The sequence below is a fragment of the Zosterops lateralis genome (assembly GCF_965231275.1).
Source record: "Zosterops lateralis genome assembly, chromosome: 4".
Classification (NCBI taxonomy): domain Eukaryota; kingdom Metazoa; phylum Chordata; class Aves; order Passeriformes; family Zosteropidae; genus Zosterops; species Zosterops lateralis.
Window position 1 is genome coordinate 24,349,811 of NC_139765.1, and position 26,311 is coordinate 24,376,121.

The 26,311-nt window shown below is 40.2% G+C and overlaps 1 protein-coding gene across 7 annotated transcripts in view; it reads right to left on the reverse strand.

Moving 5' to 3' along the window:
- Positions 1 to 26,311, reverse strand: part of MRTFA (myocardin related transcription factor A) — a 106,459-nt gene that overhangs the window by 60,239 nt on the left and 19,909 nt on the right. The window contains exon 2 of one of the 7 annotated variants that reach the window (XM_083859402.1): positions 16,388 to 16,490. The exons of the other annotated variants lie outside the window; for them this stretch is intronic. The gene's annotated coding sequence lies outside the window, so the exon portion shown is untranslated. The remainder of the gene's footprint in view (positions 1 to 16,387; positions 16,491 to 26,311) is intronic. 7 annotated transcript variants of the gene reach the window in all.

Genomic DNA, 26,311 nt, shown 5'->3' on the forward strand with positions numbered 1-26,311 from the left:
TTGTTAAGTATTGAATGGATTTTTGCCACACCATGGGACCAAAACCACAAGCACCCAACAAAGAAATGACTGCATTACTTATTATCAAAGCAAGACAGAGGTTGACTTGATACCATGACCTAGTTGAGGTGTTGGGGCTGGGTTGGACTCGATGATCTTGAAGGTCTCTTCCAACCTACACATTCTGTGATTCTGTGATTCTGTGACTTCACTTGCCAGTGTGGAGTTTAAAGTCAAAATGCTTGCCCGTTACTACTGTTTTCTTGCGATGGCTGTTACAACAATCAGAGACATTTCAGATGGTGTTGACTAACTTCACAGGGCAACTTTCTTTGCATCACCCGAAGCACAAGTTGCTAGCTGCTAAATTTAAACTTTTGATGAAACCTAAGCAAAGTGAAATTACTTTGCAAGCTTTAACTGTTTTTACAGATGGTTCCAGCCACGCTCACAAATCAGTAATGCTCTGGTGGGATGCAAATTTTAATCTATGGGATTCAGACATTACTACTGTTTCAGTTTCCTCTCAGATCCCTGAATTGGCAGCTGTTGTACGGGTCTTTCGGCAATTTTCTACCCCTTCCAATTTAATCACAGATTCTGCTTATGTTTGCAGGGATTATCGAGAAAGCTGAAGCTGCTGTTCTAAGAGATGTGCCTAACGAAAACCTTTTCTACTGGCTACAACAACTTGTTTCTCTTTTAGATAGTAGATAACACACATATTCTGTGATGCATATTAGATCCCACGCTATTTTACCTGGCTTTCTAGTGGAAGGTAATTGCCAGGCAGACATGCTCACTTTAGCAGGTCTTACCAGACTGCTTTGCACAGGCTAAATTAAGCCATTCATTTTTTTCATCAGAATACCGCTGCATTGGCAGGCTTCTTTGACTTGACTAGCTGCCAAGCTTCCAGTATTGTGGCAGTGTGCCCAGACTGTCAGAGACATTCCTTTCCCTCTGCTGCTGGAGGAGTTAACCATAGAGGACTTCAGAGCCTTCAATTATGGCAAACAGATGTCACACATTTTACTGAGTCTGGCTGTTTCAATTGATACTTTTTCAGGTGCTTTATTTGCATCCTGTCATATCAGAGAGTCAGCAAAGAATGTCTGCTGTCATTTTACTAGTGCTTCTGCAGTCATAGGTATTCCCTTAGAAATTAAAATTGCAAAATTTTTTGCCCTCTGGGAGGTAACATTAAAACTGGGATTCCTCATTCCTCCATGGGTCAATCCATAATTGAACGAGCTCATAGCTCACTCAAGCGTCTTTTATTGCAACAAAGAGGGGAAATGCTGCCCCTGTGAATGCTTACAGAAGGTATTGATGTTTTTAATTTTTTGAACTGCTCCTTGATGGATTCTAATCCTCCAATTATCTGACATTTCAGAAGTAGTCTGCAATTACAGCCCAGACAGAAACCCCTGGTGCTGGTAAAGGATCCACCTAGTAAAATCCACATGAAAATTTGTGGCACCTTACCCTCTTGTTAAGTGGGGTCGAGGTTATGCTTTTGTTTCTACAGAAGCTGGACCGAAGTGGATTCCAGCAAGGAATGTGAAGCCTTTCAGAGAATCCTCAGCGACACCACCTGAGGATCCAGCCCTGACATCAGCCTCTGAGGATTCGTGATTTCCCTGAGAATACTTGTGAGAAGAGCCTCATCAGCAACTGTGTGACAACTAACAGACTTATGTCCTTGGGAAGATGGTTTGGGTTACCTAGAGGTGTTAGGGTCACCAAGATTAGGTCCACCTTAGAAGAACTGGTGAACCACACATCTAGGGGTGGTTGATACAATGCCCAATTTCCTTTTGAAGAATCAGTCCTTGCTTTAGATTGGGAACGTATTGATCCTAGCCAAAATACTCACTGCTTATGAGCAAGAACTTATTTAAAGTAGCCATTTATGCTTTGGGTGTTATTTTGTGCATACTTGTTGTAGTGCCTTTAGTATTTTGCAATGCTTACAGAGACTGATCAATAAATCAATAAAGAAAATTTTAATGGTGCAAAAGGAAGGGGGAAATATGGGAGAACAGATGAGAGCTAGAACAGAAAACATGATGGAGCTTATGGATCGAGATATTCTGGCCTTGGTGGGATACAGGCAGGAGAAGAACTGGGAAGGTACAGCATACGCAGATACCAAGGTTTTTGAAACTATGTACTTTTGTAAGGCTGCCAAGTATTGCAAACAATAGGCTAATTCTGTAACTGGTGTGAAATTCTTGCTTAGGGATGTGACTGCTTAAAGCTGTAGCTGGGTGGAGCTGCAACAGTATATAAGACTGAACTGAGAGGAAAATAAACTACTCCAACTCCTTTTTGCGTGGACTTCAATCTCTTTTCTTGCTTGGACTTCAATGACTTCAACAATCCAAACTCTGACCTATTTTTGCTCAAGCTTTGGCTTAAGGCTCCCAGCTTCGACTACTTTTTCACCCCTCTTCTGAAGTCCCGTCTCTCAGTCACACTGCAGTGGAGGCTTGGTTGAGATAAAGTAGGAGACCAAGTTTTATGATAGCTCTAAACCAATTCAGTGGTCAGCTGCCACTAAAAGCAGTGCCCTCCTTTTCCCTCATCATGGATGCTCATCTCACCTCACAGCAGAAAACTGCTATTGTCAGGATTATTTGAGAAAGGAAATAAAATTCTCTTTAGAATTTGAAATTCAGTTCTTGCATTGCCAAAAGCTGATAAATCCCTTTCAACATCAAATGCTCAAACTCCTCCTTTAGTGCTGAAATTCAGCCATTCTCTGGATATATCAATGCCAATCTCAAACTCTTATAGTGGGTTCAACAACTGTATTTGTTTCCAATATAAAAATGTATACTGTGTTTGAGTTTTAATCTATAGCTATGACAAAATGAGCCTGAGACAATGTCAAGACACACAACCATGATATGATTAAACTCATGATATGGACACACTGATCCCAGAAAGAACTTTGAGGGTCTTGAATGAATTCATCCTCCCCCTCCACACATGCAGACCTTTCAGACCTTAAATGAAACATAAAGCATGCATGTCAAAAAGAGGAGAATTTTAGACTAGATTTGGGATAGTTTTTACCTAGATGCTGCTAAATTACTCAGCTTTTGATTAGCAGGAAAAATTTTCACTTTAGGCAAATGCATTTTTGACAGTACTACCATTCCTTCTCCATAAACTACATTTTTAAGTGAATCCTACTTCGCATCAACCAAACCACAGGTTTACCTTCCTTTATCTAAAGGGCGGGGGGAAAAGATACAGGCCTCCTTTGCAAGCTGCGTGATTACTTTTAAAATAAATTTTATCTCATGTTCAAGATTTCTGGTAATGTCAGCCATGAAAGCAAAGAAAATGGTAAGTAACTGTGAGGGTGTATCCTCTTTCCAGCGAAACCTGCCGAATCTTAGGAGTTTTAATCACCAAATGGCCTAAAAGCACTGGAAGGCACGTAGCCTAAGTGCTTCTAATTGTAAAGATAAGTGTGCTTGGAACATGAAGTTCTGATTCAGACATCAGCTTTCTGTTCTGCCTGCCTCCTCCTAAATCTGTAAGTCCACCTGAAACAATATGCAGAGAAGCCTCTTCAGTCACAATTTTCCATTAGCTGCCTCACACCCCTTTTAAGATCTTCCTTTCTTGCCTTGGTATAAGCTACCAGAACTTATCAATCAGAACCTCACATTTATGGATTCTAATCAATTCAAATATATTTTAAAACCTTTTGGTTAGATAAACTAGGTTAAAACAAGTAGAGATATTTACATATAACAGAGTTTGTGTGTCAGACCTGGAATTAGAAATCCGTGTATCCTCCCTTCCTTGGCTACCAAATCTATTTTATGAATCCAGACACAAGAGAGCGACCATTAAGGTGGGACTGCATAAAAATAAACAGGTGGAGGATCTAACTGAATAGACAAACCTGCAAAGGAAAAATATATGGTTGTTATACGGTTGCCAGTTGTTATGATCTGGCAAGACTTGGCTGCTCGCTGCCAGCACATCTAACAGCCAACTTAACAGAAGTCACTTATGAACAAGCTCTTAAGACAAAACCAATTTTAACAGTACAGACATTGCCATATGCTTACTTTTAGCAACTATGCTATAGTAAGGCCAGAACTGACTATGAACTCCCAATTCTCTCCTATCAGAAAATATTTTTTCCAGGACATGACAGCAAATCTGTCTTTAGGTTTCAGCTACAGTGTGGAGAGACAGACCTGGTGTAAGAGAGAAGAGCAGTGGATATTGTCTGCCCCGACTCAGTGGGGCTTAGACACTGCCTCCTGCGAGACCCTCACAGAGAAGCAGATGAAGTCTGAGTCAGATGAGGAGACTGTGAGGTACACGGAGGGTACGTCAGCACATTCTGGGGGCTAAGTGGTAGCAAAGCAGTTTGCCAGAAAAGGGCCTGGGGATCCCACTGGACACCAAGTTGAACATGAGACAGTGATGTGCCCTTGGACAAAGAAGGCTGAAGAAGACATCCTTGGCTGCACTAGGAGGAATGTTCCCAGCATATCAAGGGGAGGTGATCCTATTCTGCTCAGCCTTGATGAGAACACACCTGGAGTGCTGGCTTAAGCTCTGAGATCCCCAGTACAGGAGAGCCATAGCCGCACTAGAGATCTTATCCATCTAAAAACCTGAAGGAACGGTAGTACAAAGAACACAGAGCCAGGCTCCTCTAAAATGGTGCCCAGTGACAGGACCAGAGTCAATGGGCACAAACCGAAAGACAGGAGGTTCCCAATGAATATCAGGAAAGTATTTTATTACTGTGCAACTGAGCACTGGCACAGGTCGCCCAGAGAGGTTGTGACGTCTCCATCTATGGAGATATTCAAAAGCCATCTGAACACAGTCTTAGGCAACTGGCTCTAGGGGAACCTGTTTGAGCAGAGAGGTTGGGGAAGATGATGTTCCAACTTCAACTATTCTGTGAGAGATGTTTAACCACTCTTCTTGTCCACTCACAGATATGTAACAACCTCAGAATAAAATCAAAGCAAATTCTAATTTGACAAACCTCATACAGGGGAAATGCACGTGTTTTTAATGTTCTCCCAAGAATCACTCACTTGTAATTTAAGTCTTAATATTTTGAGTCTATCATGCACTGTATATTATTCTTTGCTAGCCAATCTTTTCTGCCTCTTGGACTTAATAACCAGCCACTGCCATGTTTATAGGCTTCATGACCTAGAGTTCAGTAGTTTTCTCACCCTACTTACGATTTCACAGTTGAAACTGTTTATCTGCTTCCTCAGTTTCACTGTTCAGTACAGAGTTTAAGTGATATTACCCAAGCCAGATGAAATAATTTAGCATTATGCTCTCATCATTCCTTCTTTTTGAGGGCTCTAGGTTTCATAAGAAAGTTCAGTGAGTTAATTAGGGTCACTGACCCATCAGAAAAGTGAGGGCATTTTAATGGCTTTGTTTTCAAAAGCGAATTAGACTCCTTACAATAAAGTCCAGTTGTCCCAGCTAGCTGAGGCTAAGCAGGTGCACTGAGCTGCTGCTGCTACAGTAAAACAGGAGAGAAGGAAAGTACCCCTTCCCCTCCCTTCCACTGGTCATGACGAATCACTGGAACAAATCATGTAAACTGTTTCATGTTATTTCACCCTTGAGAGAAGCTTCTTCACTTTAGTTTCAATTTAGTTTCTTTATTTTAGTTTACCATAAGGATATTAGGTCCCAAGAGACAGAGCTGCCACATTTCTGTTTGGAATATCTTGCACATACAGGCATGTGCTGTGCACAGATAGACGGAGAATGTGAAATAAAATCAACACTCTGTGGGCACATCAGGATTACTCTTTGTACTACAAGCACACTAGATACTTAATTAGCACAAGCACAACAATTCCATTATATGTCAGATTTATAATGGTTATGCTGCAAAAATGTTTGGGATTTCAGAGTGTCTTCTTCCCTCTCAGTTAAAGGAGTATAGTTGCAGCAGGGCACCCAGACATCTGGAAATTACGCAGAAGTGTTAGAAGAACCCTCATGGTCCAGGATGGCGGAGGAGGAAGAAGGAAAAAAGTGGACAGTCTGGGAAAATAAGACATATACAAGAAGCAGTATCTGCTATTAAATCAATGCCTTGGAAATAAGGTTCCCACCACAATTTAGGCCCCTGGCTCTCTGCAACCAACTTCTGTTATAGGAATAAAATTATGCACATCCAGCCTCCTGATACAAGTTAGAAAGAAGTACTCAAGTACTTGACAACACCAGAATTATGATCTTAGGACATTTTTCTTCACTAAGTCCTCCCACATGTTTCCATTTTCTGCTCCCAGCTCTTCTTTCCTCTTCCTCTAAATCAGTTACTCACCATTTTTCACTAAAGAAATTATTTTCCCCCCTGTTAACTCTCCAAATTAGTTGCTACTCAAAATTCTAAATCAAGCTCTGCAATCTCCTGTCCCAATTAAATCAAAGGAAAGAGTAGTTCACATAAATAACATTTTCAGTTTTAGCTTCTAGATTTTGCAGCAAAGTTTCCAGTCCTGCTTCAGGGCCAGAAGGTTAAACATTTCTCAATGACGCAGGCTCCCTTGGCGAGAGAGAGATCAGGAAGGAGTCCAAAGAAACCTCATTCTTCCCAGGCACTAAATCAACAAACAGTGACTGCCTCTCTCCAAGGAAAACTGGGAGGAGCAGAGCAGCCTCTTATTATAAGCAGCCACTTTGTCTGTCACCATAATGCAAAAACCCAGTACAAAGAGAAGAAGAAAAATAAGCATAAGAAAAGAACAACAAATTTTTTAAAAATCCTAGAATGGAGATTGTATATTGTGCACTATATAGAAATTATAATAAATTAAAAAACAAACAAACAAATTTAAAATTCTGTAGAGCATTGTAAGTCTGTTTAAAATTGCTGCTTTTTTCGGGTCTATTTAAAGTTGTCAGCAACTTTCTAGCTTAAACTTAAAGGATGCTTTGACTTTTAAATGGGCTGAAATTTTCATGCCTGAGAAACCACTTTACACACGCTACATGTTCCAGAATCTCATTAATCTCTCAGTTTACAAGACAAGATTAGCAATAGCTGCTTTTCCAAAAGGAGTCTACTAATCTGGATCTTGTTCTTACTTACTTAGAGGTAACATGAAATCAGCAAACTTATACTGAAAAGTGTTTTCTGTTTCTTTCGGTTTTTAGTGAAAACATTGAAGGCTTTAAGCTTGGGAATGTTTTGCAGTAAGTCAAGCTCAAGGTACTTTCTGAACCAAATGTTTTGGGAGTTGCAATTTTTCATCAGTGGTACCTAAAGTGTCACATAGTAACTTTAATGAATCAAAACAACTCAATATATTTTTAAAAGGCATATATTTGAGTTGACATCAGTGAACACAAAGTCCAAATCTCAGATATTGAAAAACATAGACAAGGAACAACAGCTTCAACTAGACTATCCCCAGCAGAATTTTTAAAAAAGGAAAAAAAACTCCTCAAGGTCACTTATGATTACAGACTGACCAAGCCTGCTTGTGCTTCAATTGAAGCTGCAACTTCTTTATTTGGATTATGCTCATTTTTGAGGAAAAACAATCAGGGCAAAGAAAATGGAAGACTACAAAGAACTACAAATACATTTCTCAACCTGTTGAAGCATCCGATACTTACAGGGACAAGGTACTGTGCAAACCTGAGATATTCTAGAATATGTGGTTTTATTGCAAGGGTTGTGGGTAGAAAGGGCCTTCCCTTCAGCCACCAGCCTCGGCTGAAGGGAAGTCCCAGAGAGAGAGAACGAGAGAGAGCAAGAGGGTAAGCTGGCAAGAAGAGGGGAGAGAGCTAGAGCAACGTGGCAGAGGTCAGAGTGCAGGGGGAAGAGAGCAGAGGTAAGAGCAGGGAAAGGAGAGTGAGGTCCAGAGAGAAAGAGCGAAGAGGAGAGCCAAGAGAGCAGGGACCAAAGACAGCAGAGGGCGAAGAGAGAAGAGAAGAGCTAGGGAAAACCAAGAGTGCAAAGAGAGTGAAGAGAGCAGGGACCAGAGAGGGAAAGCCAAGAGCGTAGGGGCCAAGAGAGAAGAGAAGAGAGCGAACAGGGTGAAGAGGAAAACCAAGAGAGCGAGGTCCTGGTTACAATACATTATATCTCCTTTTGTGATGAATATTTTAATTTACAGTGACCAACCAATACAAGACACAAAATCCTATAGAATCTATATACAGCCTATAAGAACTACTACATTACCATGTGTTATATTTTAAACTCTAAAAACTACTCTTTAGACTTTTCTGTTTTGCTACATTGACCTTTGGATCCCTTAGCCAGCAGAAAGGTATTATTCAATCAAAAGGGATTCTCCTTCAGCTGGCTAGGCTATTGTCTTTAGGTTATATAGTAACTAAGACTCGGTATCCTACAACTCAGAATAAGCTTCCATTTCTATTTCAATTACAGGTTTCATATTTTCAGAATATTTTGCTAAGCAATCATATTTATAAAATTTCCCTGATTAATCTTTCCCAACATCAACCTACTTTTCAAAAGGGGTAATTAAATAGGTTCATATCCCGTTGGGGATCCAATGCTGTGCATAGTGCCTGGGAAGTATCATTAACATTACTTAGAGGATCTGGTTTAAAATAAGCATCACTACAGAAAGACACAAAAAAACCATTAAGCAGGTCACATTAGCAGATACTATTTTAGCACTTCCTTACTTTAAGAATATTGTAAGTAGATGAGGCTTCTTCTAGGGAGAATATTTTGCCTGAAGTTTTGCATCAGTTTAACTATGAGGAGTTATTTGCACTGAAAGCCATTGACATATTTAATATTGAAAACTAGAAGACTTTTAACCAAAGAGAGAAATTCTAGGACAGCTTTCCAACATGAGTGTGAAATCTAACACTTCTTAAAGTGGTGCTCGATAAATTTATGTAGGGGACTATATGACCAGATTACTTGCAGCAGCAGGGGAGGGGGCTCTGCAACCCTGAAGAGTAATTCCAGTTTGCTTGCTTTATGACTTCTTACCTACCTAAACTATTGCTAAATTACACAGCATTCTTAAGTCAAACTAAGGTTAATCAGGAAAGGGAGCTGTGCCAATGTAATGAAACCAGTTTTCTATATTGATTTTGCTAGTAAAATACTCTTGACAAAGCAACTGAGGAGAAAGGAGAACAATATTTCTTTTGTTAAGATACACATTCAAGTTTCACCTCCATAAAGCAGGGCTCATGTTTCCTTCGCCACAAATGAAAAACCAGACCACCTCAAGACAATCAGCAGAGGTTTCTCCAATTAAAAAGACAATTTGGAACAAGTGCCAGTCTCTACTTGGAAGAACCCTAAGGTCAGAACAGCAGAGGGTGCTGCAAGTCTGAACTGAGGTGCAGGAGCCCAGCAGCAAGAAGAATCCAGATGTGACATGAAGCTGTAGGTTACTTCAGATTTTGGGGTGGGTTTTTTGTCAGGTTTTATTGTTTGGTTTTGGAGGGGGTTTTGTGCTGCAGGAGTCATTTGAGACTGGTAAAAGCAGACAGCAAACAGGTTAATATGAAAATTCATTTATAGTAACTTCTGCTACATCAAACAATAACATCAGAGACATTTCCAAAACCTCAAGTTACCTATAATCCCTAGCACTGATCTATACAGCTCTGGGCACGCATTAGAACATTAGCAATTGATTCACATTGATGCTCAGACATAAAAATATTGTACTTTAATGCCTACAATCAAAATGTAGCCTGGACTTAGATCCCATTATTAAAAGAAAAAAAATCCTGATTATGATCGCTAATGCAAATTTCTGCCATCACAAAGGCATGGAAACTTGAGCACTTCATTAAACATTAGTCATTTCTTAAATCTGGCAAACAGTGGATAGCAAGGAGTCACCAGGTAACTAGGAGACAGAATGGATGTGTCTGCAGTTTATCCCTTAAGGCAAAGAATGTGGTGTAACCATCATACCAGTTTAGAGAGACTCAGCATAGCACATGTTCAGATATTAATCCAGAAGCTAAATTAGTGGCAGGCCATAAAGATGACTATGATCTGCCTGAGCCACAAAGATAAAAATTATCAGTCTGAGCCTATATACATAATCAATAATAATTCTGATACAACTGTGCCTGAAGACACCAAGTAAGAACCCGATTAAAGCAATCCTTTTTCACTTCATTTTCCCAATGCACTTGAACTATGTGCCTAAAGAAAAGTTGATTTACATATTTACATTCATCATGTAAATAAGTGGGTAACTCACAGAGTATGATGACAACTAAACAGGGTCCGTTATACATAATGCATTTATTTCACATAAAGGAAGTCACTTTTTTGATTACAGTTACAACATATAAAACCTGACATGACTTTACATACATTTTAAACTTTCATTTTGTTTTTAATAACAATTGATGAATGATACAAAAATTACAGTATGAGGATGACAACCTTACTGCATACACTGGGAACTGGTTTAAATGCACACACACACCCCTAAAGTTAATTCTCAGACGCTATATTTCAAAGTAAGCTAGGGCCATAAGAAGGGTTATGAGACAAAGCAATCAGTGAATACTCATTCTGTGTCTCTCACATCTTTACTGTTTTAGAAAAAGTGCAGCCTGCCTGTGCTGCCCTGCAAGTTAATCTTAGTTCACAGAATGGATAAGGGCAAAAAGCTGCCTGAGTGGTTTTGTCCTTACTCTCTCTTTCTCAATCTATACGGTAACATTTACTGTATTAAAGAATAAACAGAATATTCTCAAAGCAGATGGAGGAAAAAAGATTTTATTTTCAAAAGATGATTTAATGCTTCAACAAATACTTACTACAGGGTTAAAGAGATTTCCAGGAGTTTCTTGTTTAAATCTAAGGTTGTCAGCAGAAATAAGTACTGCTCAACTAAATTATTCTAATAAGTACTCTTTATTGTAGCCTGCCATTCTTGACACCAAAAAAAAAAAAAAAAAAAAGAAAAGCATCCTTTACATATTCAGTTTCAGTACAATCTTTTAACTCTAGTTTGGCTAACATAATCACACTGTGATTTGCTTACTCAGTAGTCAATCACAGGAATAAAAGGTAGCAGAAGGTTATATTCAGATCTTTCATGAATGGAATAACTCACTAATGTGCAGCTAACAGCTGTGCACTCCTCTCTCCATGTCCTATAACAGCCAACCCAGAACTTTGTGCAGTTTGTAGCTCCAGCACAAGAATTTCCATATTTAAAGCTGACTTCGGAACATCCCATTTGCTGCTTCGGAAAGAATTCCCACTGCATGATGATGATGAAGCTCACATAACTTCGTTCAGTCTTTGAATCACATGCAGGATTCTGGTTAAAAGCCAGTGAAGTCATTTTATCACTACTCAGAATACACACACTCGGGGAGCTGTACCAGTAACCAGGGAACTCTTCACATTCCCCAGGAACTTGCTATCTAGATAGAAAAGGTTACATTTCCAAATGCCATAGATTCCTAACAGAAATCAGAAGTTCTATTTTTAAAGTAGTGATGATGCAAACTATAGAGCCAGGAATGTTCTCCCCTCAGCTCCACCATCCATCCAAAACCAAAATTCCAATTGTGTTGATTCAAGAACTCATTGCAATCTTGAAATTCCAAGTTGGAGGGAAAGGGGACGAAAAGAGAAGAAAAATATAAGTTCTACTGTTCAAACAAAATGAAATGCAAAATACCTCACAACTAGAAAAATCTCTCATTAGAAAATGAAAACAACAGCAAGAAAACAAAAATCCTTGTAACTGGGGCTTGAAAAAGACAAGATCAAAGTAGAAAGCATTTTACTGCATCAATGACAGGTCATTCCTTATATACTAAAAGCCAATACTGATCTTTAAATTTATTTAAAACAGGAATGAGAACACCAACCACAAACTTCAGCTCCGACATTTGTCACTCCTGAAAGAGCTGTGGAGTGGGACATGTCCCCTCTAAGAATACACAGATATGCTGTCTGTCCCCTATCTTCCCATTAAAAGCAGCCAACATCCCTAAAGCACTTCAACTTAAATCCTGTAAAGAAGGAAGCAAAAGAGTTGTGGGGAGTTGTGTTTTGAAAGACAGATTGAAGGGATCAGCGCTGCTTTCTCCTAAATTGAATTTAATGTATCCCTAATCTGCTAAAGTAGCTCAAAAATCCAACCTTTTCCCTGGAAAATGAGGGAAGTTTTACATTTGATTCAAAATTACACTAATTTTTAGGTGAAAGAATTGTTCCTTTTTCAGAACCAGTTGGGTGCAATTACAGAGAACTACATTATTTCTGTGCTCATTTACAGTGCTGACTTCAAAACAGCTCTTCTTTTGTTCTCCAGATATGCCTGGAAAAAACCCTCTTGTTCATCTAAACCAAACTTCGGACAGTTTAGAACCACCTCCTTCTGGGTTTGCATACCTGCCTTGATATCTAATAGACTTTAAGACTGTTTTTCAGCAAGTCAACAGAACAAACATACCAAAACCCAAAGATGCTATTCAATAGACTACCCTACTCTGAACAATCTTGATTTTTTTCAGTGTACTTATGGAAAGATTAAAATGGGACAATTATTGATGCTCAATATAAACCAAGACAGGGCAAACAAGTGTTGTGCACTGAAAGCTACCCAGAACAGTAAACAAAGGTTTTAAGTAGAGCAAAACCATAAGGAAATACAATTCATTAACAGAAGTGGCCATTTGGCCAAGTGCTAACATCCACTAGTTCTGGCAATGCACTGTTAGACTCTGCATGACCCTAAGTGGCCATAACACTTATCCATCCATGCAAAACATTGGGAAAAAACTATCTGAAATGTAGGGTTTCTCTCTGCCTGATTTCACCTCTGTATGTATACTGCATACACACTTCTACCCAGCTATGGTGATGTGGTTTTTTTCCTGATTCTAGTCCCTCAAATGGTTTATTCTGTACACCTCCCCCTCCTTCCTTGTATAGTTAGTTTAGTCTTAACTGCATTCTTTTATGCAACTATCATTCACCCTTGGATCTGCCCGTTGTTCCTCCTACCCCCCTGTCAATCCTACCCTGTGCTAGCCCCTCCCACTTTAGAAATCCCCTGCTCTTTGGCACTGCAGTGGCAGGTTAAAGTTACCCCCCACCCTCTGTGTTCCCCATTGGTCATTGTATTTGTACCCTCCCCTGAGACCTCCCCTGTTTATAAGTCACTGTAAGCCCAGTGTCTCTGCCTCTGCCAGCCTTCAAGTTAAGCTCGCTTTTTGTTTCTGTTAATAAATTTGTGACTCGGAGCGGCACGCGAAGCCTGTCTCACAATTTCCTACCCTGATTGTCTGGTGGGTGCCAAGGACACTCAGGAACCCTGGAGGAAATATCGCAGCCCCCTTGCTCACGGCCCTGGACTAGGACTGCGATTGCAACACCCAGCCACCTGCTAGAAGCCATAAAAAGGAATTTGTGACAAAACCAAATACAATTAAGAATAAAGTGAAATTATATTTGAAAGCTTGTTTTTGTTATCTAAACACAGAACTTGCATATAGAGGCCAGCAGCACACCCAAGACTCCTGAGATTTCCCTCAGTTGCAGGAGTCCTGTATATGGCTGTTCAAGGACATTTAAGTGTTACTAAATTGCAGATTGTCCAAAAAAAGTATGCTTCTAGCACTCCTCTCCATTAAAAAAAGAAAAGAAAAAATAATATTCATGACTCGTTCCTTCAGTGGCCAATCTGTTCCAAAGCCAGATAACAATAAAAACTATTTAGTCCTGTAATGGGTTTTAAGTTCTAAACAGGGCAGAAATGCCAATTTATGTAGAGGTTTCATGTTTGCCGAATTCTATTTGATAAATTTAGCATACTGGTCTTAGTATTTACTCTTTTTTTGTCCTGTGAAGTAGAATTAGGAGAGGCAAAGCAGACTCAAGCTTAAAGATAAAACAAATAGATTTATTAACACACAGCAAAAGAAGGAAAAATGATAATCAAAATGAAAACTTTCAAAGCACTCCTCTTCCCCACTAACAATTCATGTTCTCACATACAACATAAAAGAGACAAACCCTGTAATTTTTAGTTAGTTACACCATTTAAAATAGTCTTTCATCAGTTCTTTGGGGAGAGGAGTCTCTCTTAGAGTCTTATGGAGACATCACCAGAAGAGGAACAGTTCTCTGGTGGCTTCTATGCTACAAATCTGCAGTGGCCTGAAAGGAACTCTTGCAGACTGTGAAATCCTACCCATTAGCAGCTTTCCCAACACTGCATATGGACCATATCTGCTTATTAGGGGTACTGTTTGAGGATGCCTCCTCTAGTAGAGAACAAAGACTCTCTTCTGTCTGCCAAAAGTACCTTCATCTCAAAAATTAAAAATCTCCTTTTCCTTAGGAGCAAAGTGCTTCATATCACCATTAACTAGAACCTTACATCCCCCCTCAACATCATCCATGTTACAGGAAAAAAAAAATAATAGTCCATTCTCCATAGTTTACTAGAGAAGTCCAACCAAATTAGGCCACTCCTCCTCCTTTGTTCCAAATAGTCTTTTCACTCTCTCTTCACTGACTTCAATTTCATGCTATGTCTTTTTATAGTTCAATCACTTTGTCCTCACTCCAGGAAGGGCTAGTGCTCTGAAAGTTCCATTTGCTGGCAGGAAAGAGTTAAAACTTGCCCAGGTCTGTGGCGGTTATGCCACCTCTGCCAGGCAGCAGCCTCAAAGATTTCAGAGCCATGCAGGGGGAGGAGGCTAGTGGATGCTTTCTTTTCTACTCCCTTGATCTCACGGCCTGGGGCCCAAAGAAGGAAGGCGGGTGGGGGGAGAACATCCCCCCCGCCCCCCCCCCCCCAGCAGGGGCAGCTGCCGGGGCAAGGTTAAAACTCGTTAGACGTTTGCAGCCGCCGGGGCTTTCCTCCCTGCCCTGCTGCTGTCACCGGGCTCAGCCACGGCCAGGCCCCCTCTGCAGCGGCCCCTGGCACACAGCCAGCCCTGAGCCGCAGCCTCCCCTCTCCCCCACCGGCAAAGGGAGAAAAAGGGCTCAGTCCGCCGGGCTGCCCCACCCCATGGCAGCGGCTCCTGGAGGCCCGGCAGGCTTGGGGCAGCGGGGCCTAAGCTGGCCCCTTTCTGCTGCCCACGGTGTTACCTGCTGGCTCACCGGGAGAAGAGAAGGCGCCTTGAACCCAGGCTCAGCTTTATACAGCTATTGCCAAAAGTCACATTCTGTTTTCTCAGTGTTCAAACTACACGCCAATAGCCAAGAACTGGCCCCTGATAGGTCCCTATCCTTTCCAACAATTCTAAGGGTCCTGACAGAGCAATATTTTATATTCCCCTTCAACTAAAAACCAAACTGTGTTAACCCATAACAAGTCCATATCCTGACTGAACAGTGACCAACAGCAAAAAGAATTTGCAAGATTTCTAAATAGGTAACAACATGAATAACAAAAAGGCTTCAGGGGAACAAAAAAAGAGGCTTCATAGGTAGATTAGTTTGAAGTAGATAATGGAAAGGAAACAGTAAGCTTTGGGAATCAGCAGACAAATATAAAGAAAACAAATGATTCAGCTGCTGAGAGAGTCAAGGCAGCAAAAAAGATCAAGTGATTCTTGGAGAAAAAACACTAAAGAGGAGGCTCCCACTGCTAAGAGCTTGGTACAGATTTGCACATCAGCTTCACTGTCAGCAGAATGAAAACACACAAACTGGCAAAGGGCTGCTTCCAAAACTACACACTTGAAACTGAATGCAGAATTTCACCCACTGTGTATGTCTGTTTTTTTCAATTATTGGATCAGTAGTACCAGTTCTTTAAATAAGTTCAGTAGTCCAATGAGATATCAAATAGAGCAGCTATGTTTTTGGTCTTACTTTTGCATTTTTTTTCTGGGTCTACCACTTTTTTGGAATGCCTTTTCAGCTTGATTTTCACTTTTACTTCTTCCTTCCTCCACTGTCACCGCTTGCATCGGTTTTTTTACTTCTCCTTTTATTCAGTTTGACAGGTGTGTTTACTTTTTTTCTGGTTAATAATACAATGTGCACCTCACTGTTCATATTGTTCTTGATTTAGTTAGTTGTTGTTCTGAAGAAACAGTCCCTCCCTGCTTAAACTTGGCTCCCAGAAAAGCAAGTTGTAATGTCCCCTCAGTTCTTTCTCCAAAACATTAAGAATGCTTTCTCATCGTTAGTATCAAAGGAGTTGCTTTTCATGTGGTCAGCAACATGGAATACAGACACTATATCCTGGGTCAGCAATGGTTTCAGATACTCCTACTTCTTGAGTGAACTCCCATTAATACCCACACAGTAAATAAGCACAGCCTCATGACCTGCAGTCTTGAAGAATTTTTGGTCTATGGAGAGCAGGCTGTATAGGCTCTATCAGGATAATATATTTACCCAGCTTAGGCCACGATTCTCCTATTTCTTCAATGGTTGTTTGGAAACTTTGAGGATTTGACTGGAAGAACTGTTTTCATCTTCCATCTTTCCAGCAGGGCTTCTGGAGATGAACACCAAGACCAAGAAGATTTGAGAAGTTACGTCTTTCCTCAGCTAAGTAATTTCCTCATTCTAGCTCTCAAGAGACAGGAGATCCAATTTCAGCCTCTGAAGTCTCAAATAGTTTGCCCAACACAACCAGCTCACTAAACCCAACAACAGCAGCCACCACCACCATCTGAAGTCTCTAAATATTACAACTGAACAAATTGGCCTCTTCATCAAGTAGCTGTTTTCCTTATATAGAAGCTTGTAATACACTTCCATTACTCAACACAGATCTTTAAAACTTACTGTGCACATGTTCCTGTTGTCACACTCCATTTCCCCACCAATCTTGTGAATCCATTTACATAAACATTTGCCTGCTTCTTAAGATTTTTCCACCAGTAGTTGATCCAGGAGAGAAGACAGTGGCCACTGATGGAAGAGGTGTAATAAATCTGTATCCCTCATTAGGTACGCTAAGCTTGCCAGGAAATTGCCTCAATGTTACAGAACGCCACTGCATAATCTAGGACTAGGGTTAGCTGATTTAAGGAAAAGCTCCATGCAAGTACTCCTTAGTGGGAGAAACTCTAACCCTCAGAAGTAAATGAAAGCCTCAGGAGTCACCATAATTTGGAAGAAACAAGAAACACAGCCACACAAAGTTTTGAGAAAAAGCAATGCTAAAAGACTGTTTTCCTAATTTTAACAAGTGTTACTTTATTATGTGAGTTTTCTGAGAAAATAATACACAAATTCAGTTACAAGAACCCTGAAATGTAAATTTCATGGGTGTTCTTTGGGGGTAGGGGTGGAAATTATTGTTTTACTTATCTCTTTCCCATGCACTACTTAAGGAAATGAAAAAGCATTTGACTTTCAGGAACAAGTTTGTCTTCACAGTTTTGGCATCACCGGTGTGCTGCTTTTCAGACAATGCTGCCCAAGAGATTAAGAGTACACAAACCCAAACTCCTAGGCTACTACAAGCTTGTGGTCAAATCTTACCAAGGTTACAGTCTCTGTTCCCATCCATAGAGAAAAGGCCATTCATATCTATATATGTATTTATTTTCATGACTATGTAATGTCCTAGACCCTCAGATAAAAACGCCCTACAGAAGTATCTCATGCTCCCATTAATAGATAATTCTCATTCTAGCATGGCTCACATGTGAGAAATGCAACCGTGTACATATCTAATGGGGAAGCACAGTACCACCAAAAGGCCACAGTACTTACAAATTAATTATGTAAACAAAATAACATTGTCATTCTCAAGGAAACAGACTTTCAAGATATAAAACAAATATTGGAAAGTTTCAAAAACGAGTTTTTCCCAAACTACATGATTTAAAATCTCTCCAAAGTATCAAGAATATGTTTAATCAGAAAATAATTAACAGTAAAACCACATAAATCAGTCAAAAGCCAAATGGAGGAACGAGTCTTTAGAGCAAGTCTTAGCTTTGACTGGAATTTTCTAATCTTCATAAGCCATGTAAATTTAACACTGGAAAGCATGAAGGGAAGAAAAGAGAGAGAATTTTATCTCTGATGAAACTCTAAATTAAACAGTATTTAGCATTCAAAAAGTACCCATCTGCAACCTGCACATGAAATCACCATAGTTTTCTAGTTTGTCTTTATCTGAAGTCACACAGCCTCCTGGCACTTCCTATATAGCTCAGCAACCATGATTCACTAGCAAAAATTAAACACAGGATATGTTTGAAGTGGTACCTGATTGGAGTGTTGTCATCTGCATTTCTGGTTCCAGCAGTGTCATGTCAATCCTTTTCTCAATAGTTACAAGCCCTTAAAGACTTCTCTTTATATAGACATAGATATGTTAAAGAAAAAAGTAATCCAAGAGGACTTCTCAACTTTAATCTCATTCAAAACTTGCAAGAAATTCTCATCCTTTAATCATGAAAACTGTGCCTAGTGAGAAAACTCAAGTCTTTCAATACACAGTTCTCTGCTTATTCACTACAGGCAAGTTGGAACAGCCAAAGATAAAACTACTGCTAAGAGAAAAATGAATACTCCAAGGGAGAGCAAGATGTGAAGTTCTCGGAAATAAGGCCCGCCCCTTGATGCTCTGTAAATTGAAGGGAGGGGGGAGGAAGGGGTCAGAGACACTAGAACTGGCAGATTTTTCCCTTTTATAAGAGGAGGTTGACGTCTTGGGTAGACTTTCAATCCCCTAAGGGACTCTGCTGATGAGACAATTTTGTTCCAAGGACAAGGAGACCCAGTGTTAACATAAACATGCAGGCATCCTCAGCTTTGAAACAACATGGCCAAAGTCATATACATCCTGCTGACAGATCAGTCCCTTTTCTTCAGTCCTTGCCAGCCCTTTTTCTCAAGAATTAAACTACTCTCCATATCAACTCTCCTTGTTGATCACTAAACCTGAGCAACTCTAATAGATGGTAGTGTCTATTTCTTAAAAACAAAAAAACCCCTGCCCTTTGTCATTCAGACTTTTCCCAACCATGGATCACACCCTCCATCTAACCAGACTAGGGGTCAAAAAAATTCAGTCTTGTTTCCCACATCCACATGATCAATTTCAGATTATTTGGAATAGTGGACAAAACTTTTACAGTCAAGTATTTATTGAGTAAAAAATAAAAATAGAATTAAGTCTTTCCTCACTAAATGATTCTAGCTCCCAACAGAAAGGAAATTCAGTCTTGGTCTCTAAAGAGCCTCAAGTAATTTGCCCAACAGATAATTTAATTATCCTAATAAACTAATTCCAACACATCTGTCTCCAGAGCACCTTTCCCTTATTCCCCATCTTTCCACAAGGCTCATCATAGTTTCTCTTTAGGTCATCTAAGTACATAGATGCATATATTTGTACCAAGTCCTAAAATATATGGAGCTGTGCACATCTAAGATACAGACAAATATTTAGATAATACCTTTTTACCAAGTCAGAATCCCTTTCCTGCCACAACAGTATGCATAAAAATGCATAAAGACACAAGCTAGCTGTGCAAAACTGCTCAAGCCCTATTTTCTGACCCCTCCAATGTAAAATAACTTGAGAACTTCTCTATCACTCAGATAAAGAACTCCCCGACAACTACTCAACTGCTGAGGGAAGAGCATGACAGGTTTTAGCAGCATATCTTCCCTCACACAAAAACATGTGGAGCTTTAAAAGAGGCAGGAAAAACTCATTTAGCAGCTTTAAACAATGCAGGAAAACCCCTTAAAGTGATGATATTGTAGTATTTATTTAGTTCTCATCATACATCAGTAGTGTGTTGTAAAAGGACAAGAATCTGCCCATTTGGGTTTCTCTAGTACTCAAATGCCACCTTTGCAGTCCTACATCTGCAGCCAGAGTAGGCAAAAATTGCAGGTCTAAAATGTTTCTTTTTGCTATGCAATCTTTATGAAAAGGAACTGAAACGGTGCACTGTATCCTGATAATTCAGACACACTCGTGACAGAAATAACTCACCTTACCACCTACTCTAAATATTCATATGCATCATAAATAAAGGAAACATCCATTTTTAGCAGAATGTATGCTTGTTTTTGTTGTGATACATGGAAATATAAGAGGAAGCAGTATGACCCAAGTGGAAAGGAAATCTTTCCTACAGTTTCCAGGAACTGGAAACTTACCTCTCTGAAGTATGCGCGTGTGCACTGTCAGTGACCACAGAGGCAGATGAAATATAAAGCATTAAGCAGGATGCTGCTCATTTGACCAGCAATGAGGATGAAGACTACACCACCAGATGTCTCCCAACAGAGATTCCTTCATTATACTTTGTGACAGTGTATTGATTATGGCAGGGGCAGAGCTACAGTGACAGAAGTGGCTGATAGTATTTAAATAAAAATGAGTTCTAGAAAGCCACATGTTACAGAAGCAGCAAAGGTCCCAAAGCTAGGATTCGGCTGGCTAAGGACTAACAGCAGTTTACTGTTGTGAAATAGTGCAATCTTTCTTTCCTGAAGTAGCCACTGTTTTAGGCAGAACAGATTGAGAGCCCTGCTGAATAGCATTCTCCTTTTAAAGAGCCAGGCTTCCTTTACCCATTACTGCCCTTTACACTCAAAACAGCAAAACCAGCAACAGAAGTCCTTACACAGACAAAACAGCTGCCCATATCTGGGCCTGACTTGTTTAGCAAGTCGTTTAAGTTCATGAAAAGGGAATGTTTTTTAAACAGCTCTCAAATTGTATGTCTAATGTTCATTCATCCAGCAACCCTAAACCTTGAAACCTCAAAGGCAAACTGAAGTAAGAGAAAATAGAAAAGAAAAACAGAAGGGAGAGTAATATTATGAGCCAGTGATTGTAGAAGGCTGTTTGTTAGTCTTGTTAACTTGAGAAGGAACAAAAACTTTGTTGAGAGCTAACTTGTTAAAGCCACCATGTTAAAGCTGCCTTTGGCATTATTCTTTCCAGGTCAACTATTCCCCCATCACTATTTAAAAGTTCGTTTAAAATATTTCAAAGACATTACCACTTCTTAGTTGTTTGGTAGTTCCTATCAGTAACAGGCCAGTCATTTCTACGCTCTGGATCTCATAGCTCTATCAGAAACTTTCAGACATGCTAAATTTATGGTCTCCTGGGACATAAAGTCTCGTAACACAAATCTATGCAAGACAGACTGGTTGTTTTTGTTCTAACAACCATTCCCCTTACTCTCACACAAAAGAAAGCAGCAAGCCTCACTGGAATGTCTGTGAAGGACAGATCAGAGAAAGCTATGTATTTCCTGTCTTGGTCTTTTTGCTACAATACAAACTTAATCTTCTTCACATCTAAGTTCTGGATGAGGCAGTAACCACCACTTGGTAATTAAATGTAACTTTGAGTCACACTATTCCAGAAGGCAGATATATACTAGAACAGACAGGCAAACAAACACACACACACAGAGAAAAAAAAAAATCCACAAAAAAACCACCACCACCAACCACCATAACAGACCTCAAAAACTGAGAAAACAATTACAGTATACTTTTATCTCTTTAAAGCCCTTTCTCAGGAAAAAATACCACCCTTGTTTATAAGTAAACATGCCTAACTTCTCAAATGGGTTCATGAGTCACATAATTTACTTTTTTAAATGACAGTTTATGACATGATCTTAAGAAAACATTATTATTGTTGTTTTTGAAGTCAGAATAACAAGAAGATCATAATAACATTTGCAAACCTCTTATAATAAGTTATATTTGAAATATTTGAATCTAACTATATTTAGTGTAATGGAAATTCAAAATGGGAATGCGATGGCAGAGGAGGGAGACAGGAATGTATAGCCTAATAAAAGAATTATAGGAGCAAATCACCTACACAATTATTTAAAATAAAATAAGGTGCTCTAATACTCACATATTTTAATAGTAAATGAGCATAAGAACACAGGCACTAAATGAGCTCTTTAGAACCATTTTAAAAGTTCAGCTCATAGAATCACAGAATATGTAGGTTGGAAGAGACCTTCAAGATCATCGAGTCCAATCCATTCCCTAACACCTCAACTAGATCACAGAAATTATCTGCAATTTCTGAGTATAATCACCAACAGCTTACATAGCAACTATTTATCCCATGCTTTGTACAGCACTAACAGGAGTACCTTCTGATACTCCTGTTAGTGCTGTACAAAGCACATCCCTTTTATATGACTTGAGTCACACTGAAATTCCACACATTCCAATTAGACTCTCTTCCCCCAATACATATGGTACTTTGTAGAAGGCAAGCATCTCGGATCAAGTAAACCCCAAACACCTGCAAGCTGGTTCAAGTTCTGCCCACACCAGTAATCATAAAATGCAACAGTTCACTGGAAAGAGTGTTACCTCACCTTAAGCCCACAGTGAGAAGAAATCAGAGTGTCAGAGGATTCTAACACAACGTTTTTCATAACCCCTGGACAAAGATAACTGTGAATTCATCTGGGGAAAACAGGCCAAGAGAGAGGGTCAATAAGTTAGTGGAGCAATTACCATAATTTCAAATGAAAGTTAAGGAGAATCACAGAATCACAGAATATGTAGGTTGGAAGAGATCTTCAAGATTGTCGAGTCCAACCCAGCCCTAACACCTCAACTAGATCATGACATCAAGTGCCACATCCAGTTTCCTTTTAAACACATCCAGGGATGGTGACTCCACCACCTCCCCAGGGAGACTATTCCAGTATTTAATCACTCTGTGAAAACTTCCTAATATCCAATGTGTATTTCCCTTGATGCAGCTCAAGACTGTGTCCTCTCTTTCTGTCAGTTTCTACGTGGAGAAAGAGACCAACCCCCAGCTGTCTACAACCGCCCCTCAGGAAGTTGTAGAGAATGATAAGGTCACCTCTGAGTCTCCTTTTCTCCAGGCTAAACAACCCCAGCTCCCTCAGTCGTTCTTCATAGGACTTGTTTTCCAATCCCTTCACCACCTTTGTTGCCCTTCTCTGGACGCATTCAAGCATCTCAACGTCCTTCTTAAACTGAGGGCCCAGAACTGGACACAGCACTCAAGGTGTGGCCTCACCAGTGCCGAGTACTGAAGAATGACCTCCCTACTCCTGCTGGCCACACCATTTCTGATACAGGCCAGGATGCCCTTGGCCCTCTTGGCCACCAGGGCACACTGCTGGGTCATGTCCAGCTGGTGTCACCAGAACCTCCAGGTCCCTTTCCTCCTGGGCACTGTCCAGCCACACCATCCCCAGCCTATAACGCTGCAGGGGGTTATTGTGGCCAAAGTGCAGGACCTGACAGTTGGACTTAATAAACTTCATTTTGTCCATCCATCCAACTGTTCCAAATCTCTCTGCAGAGCCATCCTACCTCCAAACAGGTCGACACATGATCCCAGCTTAGTGTCGTCTGCAAATTTACTAATGAAAGATTCAAGAGCCTCATCCATGTCATCAATGAAAATATTGAACAGAGGTGGCCCCAGCACAGACCCCTGAGGAACACCACTGGTGACTGGCTGCCAGCTGGTTGCAGCACTGTTCATCACCACTCTCTGGGCCCGGCCATCTGGCCAGTTCCTAACCCAGTAAAGAGTGCTCCTGTCCAAGCCCTGGGCTGCCAGCTTTTCCAGGAGTGTGCTGTGGGAGACAGTGTCAAAGGCCTTGCTGAAGTCCAAACAGACAACATCCACATCTCTTCCTGCATCCACCAGTTGGGTCACCTGGTCATAAAAGGAGATCAGGTTGGTGAAGCATGACCTACCTCTCCTAAACCCCTGCTGGCTGGGCCTGAGACCCTGGCCATCCTGTAGGGGCTGCGTGATGACACTCAGTATAAACTGTTCCATTATTTTGCCAGGTACTGACTGGTCTGTAATTACTGGGATCCTCGTTCCCACCCTTTTTGTGAATGGGTGTCACACTGGCCAGTTTCCAATCTTCCGGAACCTCACCAGTGAGCCATGACTGATTGTAAATGATGGAGAGTGGCTTTGCAAGCTCATCTGCCAGCTCCCTCATCATCCTGGGATGGATCCCATCTGAGCCCATAGATTTATGAGTATCCAAGCATCTCAGCTGTTCTCTGACTGCCTCCTCTTGGATAATGGGGGAACCATCCTGTTCCCTGACACCATCAACGAACCCAGGAGGACAGTTGTCCTGTAGGCAAGTTGTCTTCCCACTGAACACTGAGGCAAAGAAGGCATTAAGCACTTCTGCCTTCTCATCTGCAGTTACTAAGTTCCCTCCCTAATCCAACAGAGAACAAGAAGAAAAAGAAAAGAAGATGACTTTTCTTTTTTTAGAAATTATTAAACTAGCTAAGATATGTATATTTATCACCTGGGGGGTTTTGTCTTTTTTTTTTTCCTTGTAAATGCATTAATTCATCAGGGACCTGCTCTAACCCTGCCCTTAGGGCTGGGATAAGTTATCTTAGCATCTTAGTACAAGAGACTGAGAAAAATCAAGATACACTGAAGAGCTTCAGATAACTCCATAATGGCCTTTTTCTAGCTTGTGTGGCAACAAATGAGTCAGTCATAGGCAATCTCTCATAGTTAAAGAAAGTTGAGACTTTCATGAACATGGGCAGAAAAGGAGAAGAAATGTAAATTTGGGGCAGAAAACTCACTCTGAAGCACAAATTAAATAACTACACCTTAAACGTCCCATTAAGCTTGACGTCTGAACAGAACCTAATAATTGTGACAAAATAGTTCACTAACACGTTCCCATGTAAGTTTTCTTCCACTGAAGTAACAAAAAATTGTTTCCTAGCTATCTGTGTTCAAATGCTTCATGTTGGAATTCTATGTTGTTAATATTTTTTTATTGCACTTCAATTGTGTAACTTAGCAGCTGTTCAGTCAAGTTATTAATGGTATTTACACCCATGTGTCCAGGTGTACCCACCCTTCCAGGAAAACGTGTAGCTGCAATAAGAGAGAATATGAAGAGAAGGCTGGATCTGAAACAAACCAAAACCAACAAGGAAACCCCTAGAAACTGTGTCTGGCTGCTCTTCAGCTCTAAGAGAAGGAAAAATAAATTAAAAGGAATCTGCTGTTCTAGGGCATATGGCAGCATGCATATACAGGACTGCACTCCCAGTTTTTCCATGGTATACATAATTCCATGATGCTTCACAAGCCAAAGAAATTTCTATTTTAACTCCGCTAATCGTTTATGTTCCAGAACACAGTCTGTCACAACAAACATGGTATAAACTCACGTAATAATTTTCTACAGATATCTACAGTTAAGTCAAGTCTGTTCAGCAAAAGCTACAGGAAAAGTTAATCTGTTAGAAACTCTCAGCATTAATAGCACCTTCAGCTGTGAGTCAGCAGTGCCTGTCTAGAACTGCAAACAGGAGACCCTTTGACACAGATAGGCAGCTTTCAGCAAGTCTCTTATTTACCATCTCCTCCCCTCCCACAGCTTAAATCTTCCTCACATCTTGAATCTGGCAAGTTGTCACAGAAGCAGTTGCACTGCACAAGGTATGTTCTACAATCACCCTGGATTGCTCAAATGTTTAAGCAGATTGCCATCTCACTCGGCATATCATCTCGGAATTTTTTAAAATGTTTGAAACTGAGGACACAACAACAGAGATATACCATATTTAAGAAAGGAGTTTTAACAAGCTCAGCAGCTTTCAACAGCTGTGCAACCTCCACCCCAAGATAACTGAGAAGTTCCCATTTGAAGGAAGACATTTATTAATTCAAAATACATCAGCTAAATTTCTTAAGACCTCACTAAATTTCTTAGCGGCCCACTAAACCAAGTGTTCTTTTATGTTGTGACAGTTTGCAAATAATCATATTTCAACAGCACTTTTCACTCCCATTATACTTTTATGAATATACACACAAACAACACCTAACAAAATACTGCAGCACAGGAGAAAAGAGCATTGTGTACCTCTTGTGTACCTCCAAAGATAAGGAATATTCAGATAATCTAGCTCAGGAACTTCGGACTTTATGCCTCACCTGAAAAGCTGTCCCTCCAGCAGTAAAATTCCCACTATTGTGCTGAGCGCTGATAAAGAATCAGCTCTGAAGAGATCCACCTAATGAGTCATTTCCAGGAATATCCTAATTTTCTTTGGCAAAAGATATGGGCAGAGGTGCTCCTTTTCAAGTACTTTTAAAGCACAACTCTATTTTACCTGTTCAAGTCAAGCAGATTTGCAGCCCACAATGATGCTGCTTCAAAGCAGAGTCCATAAAAATAACATTACTCGGATAGAGGAAAACAATCTATTTCTGTTAAATATACCCAAAATACCAATTTTTAAACTCATCCAAACAACTGAATCCTGTAAAGACTTTCGTTCCTGTGCCAG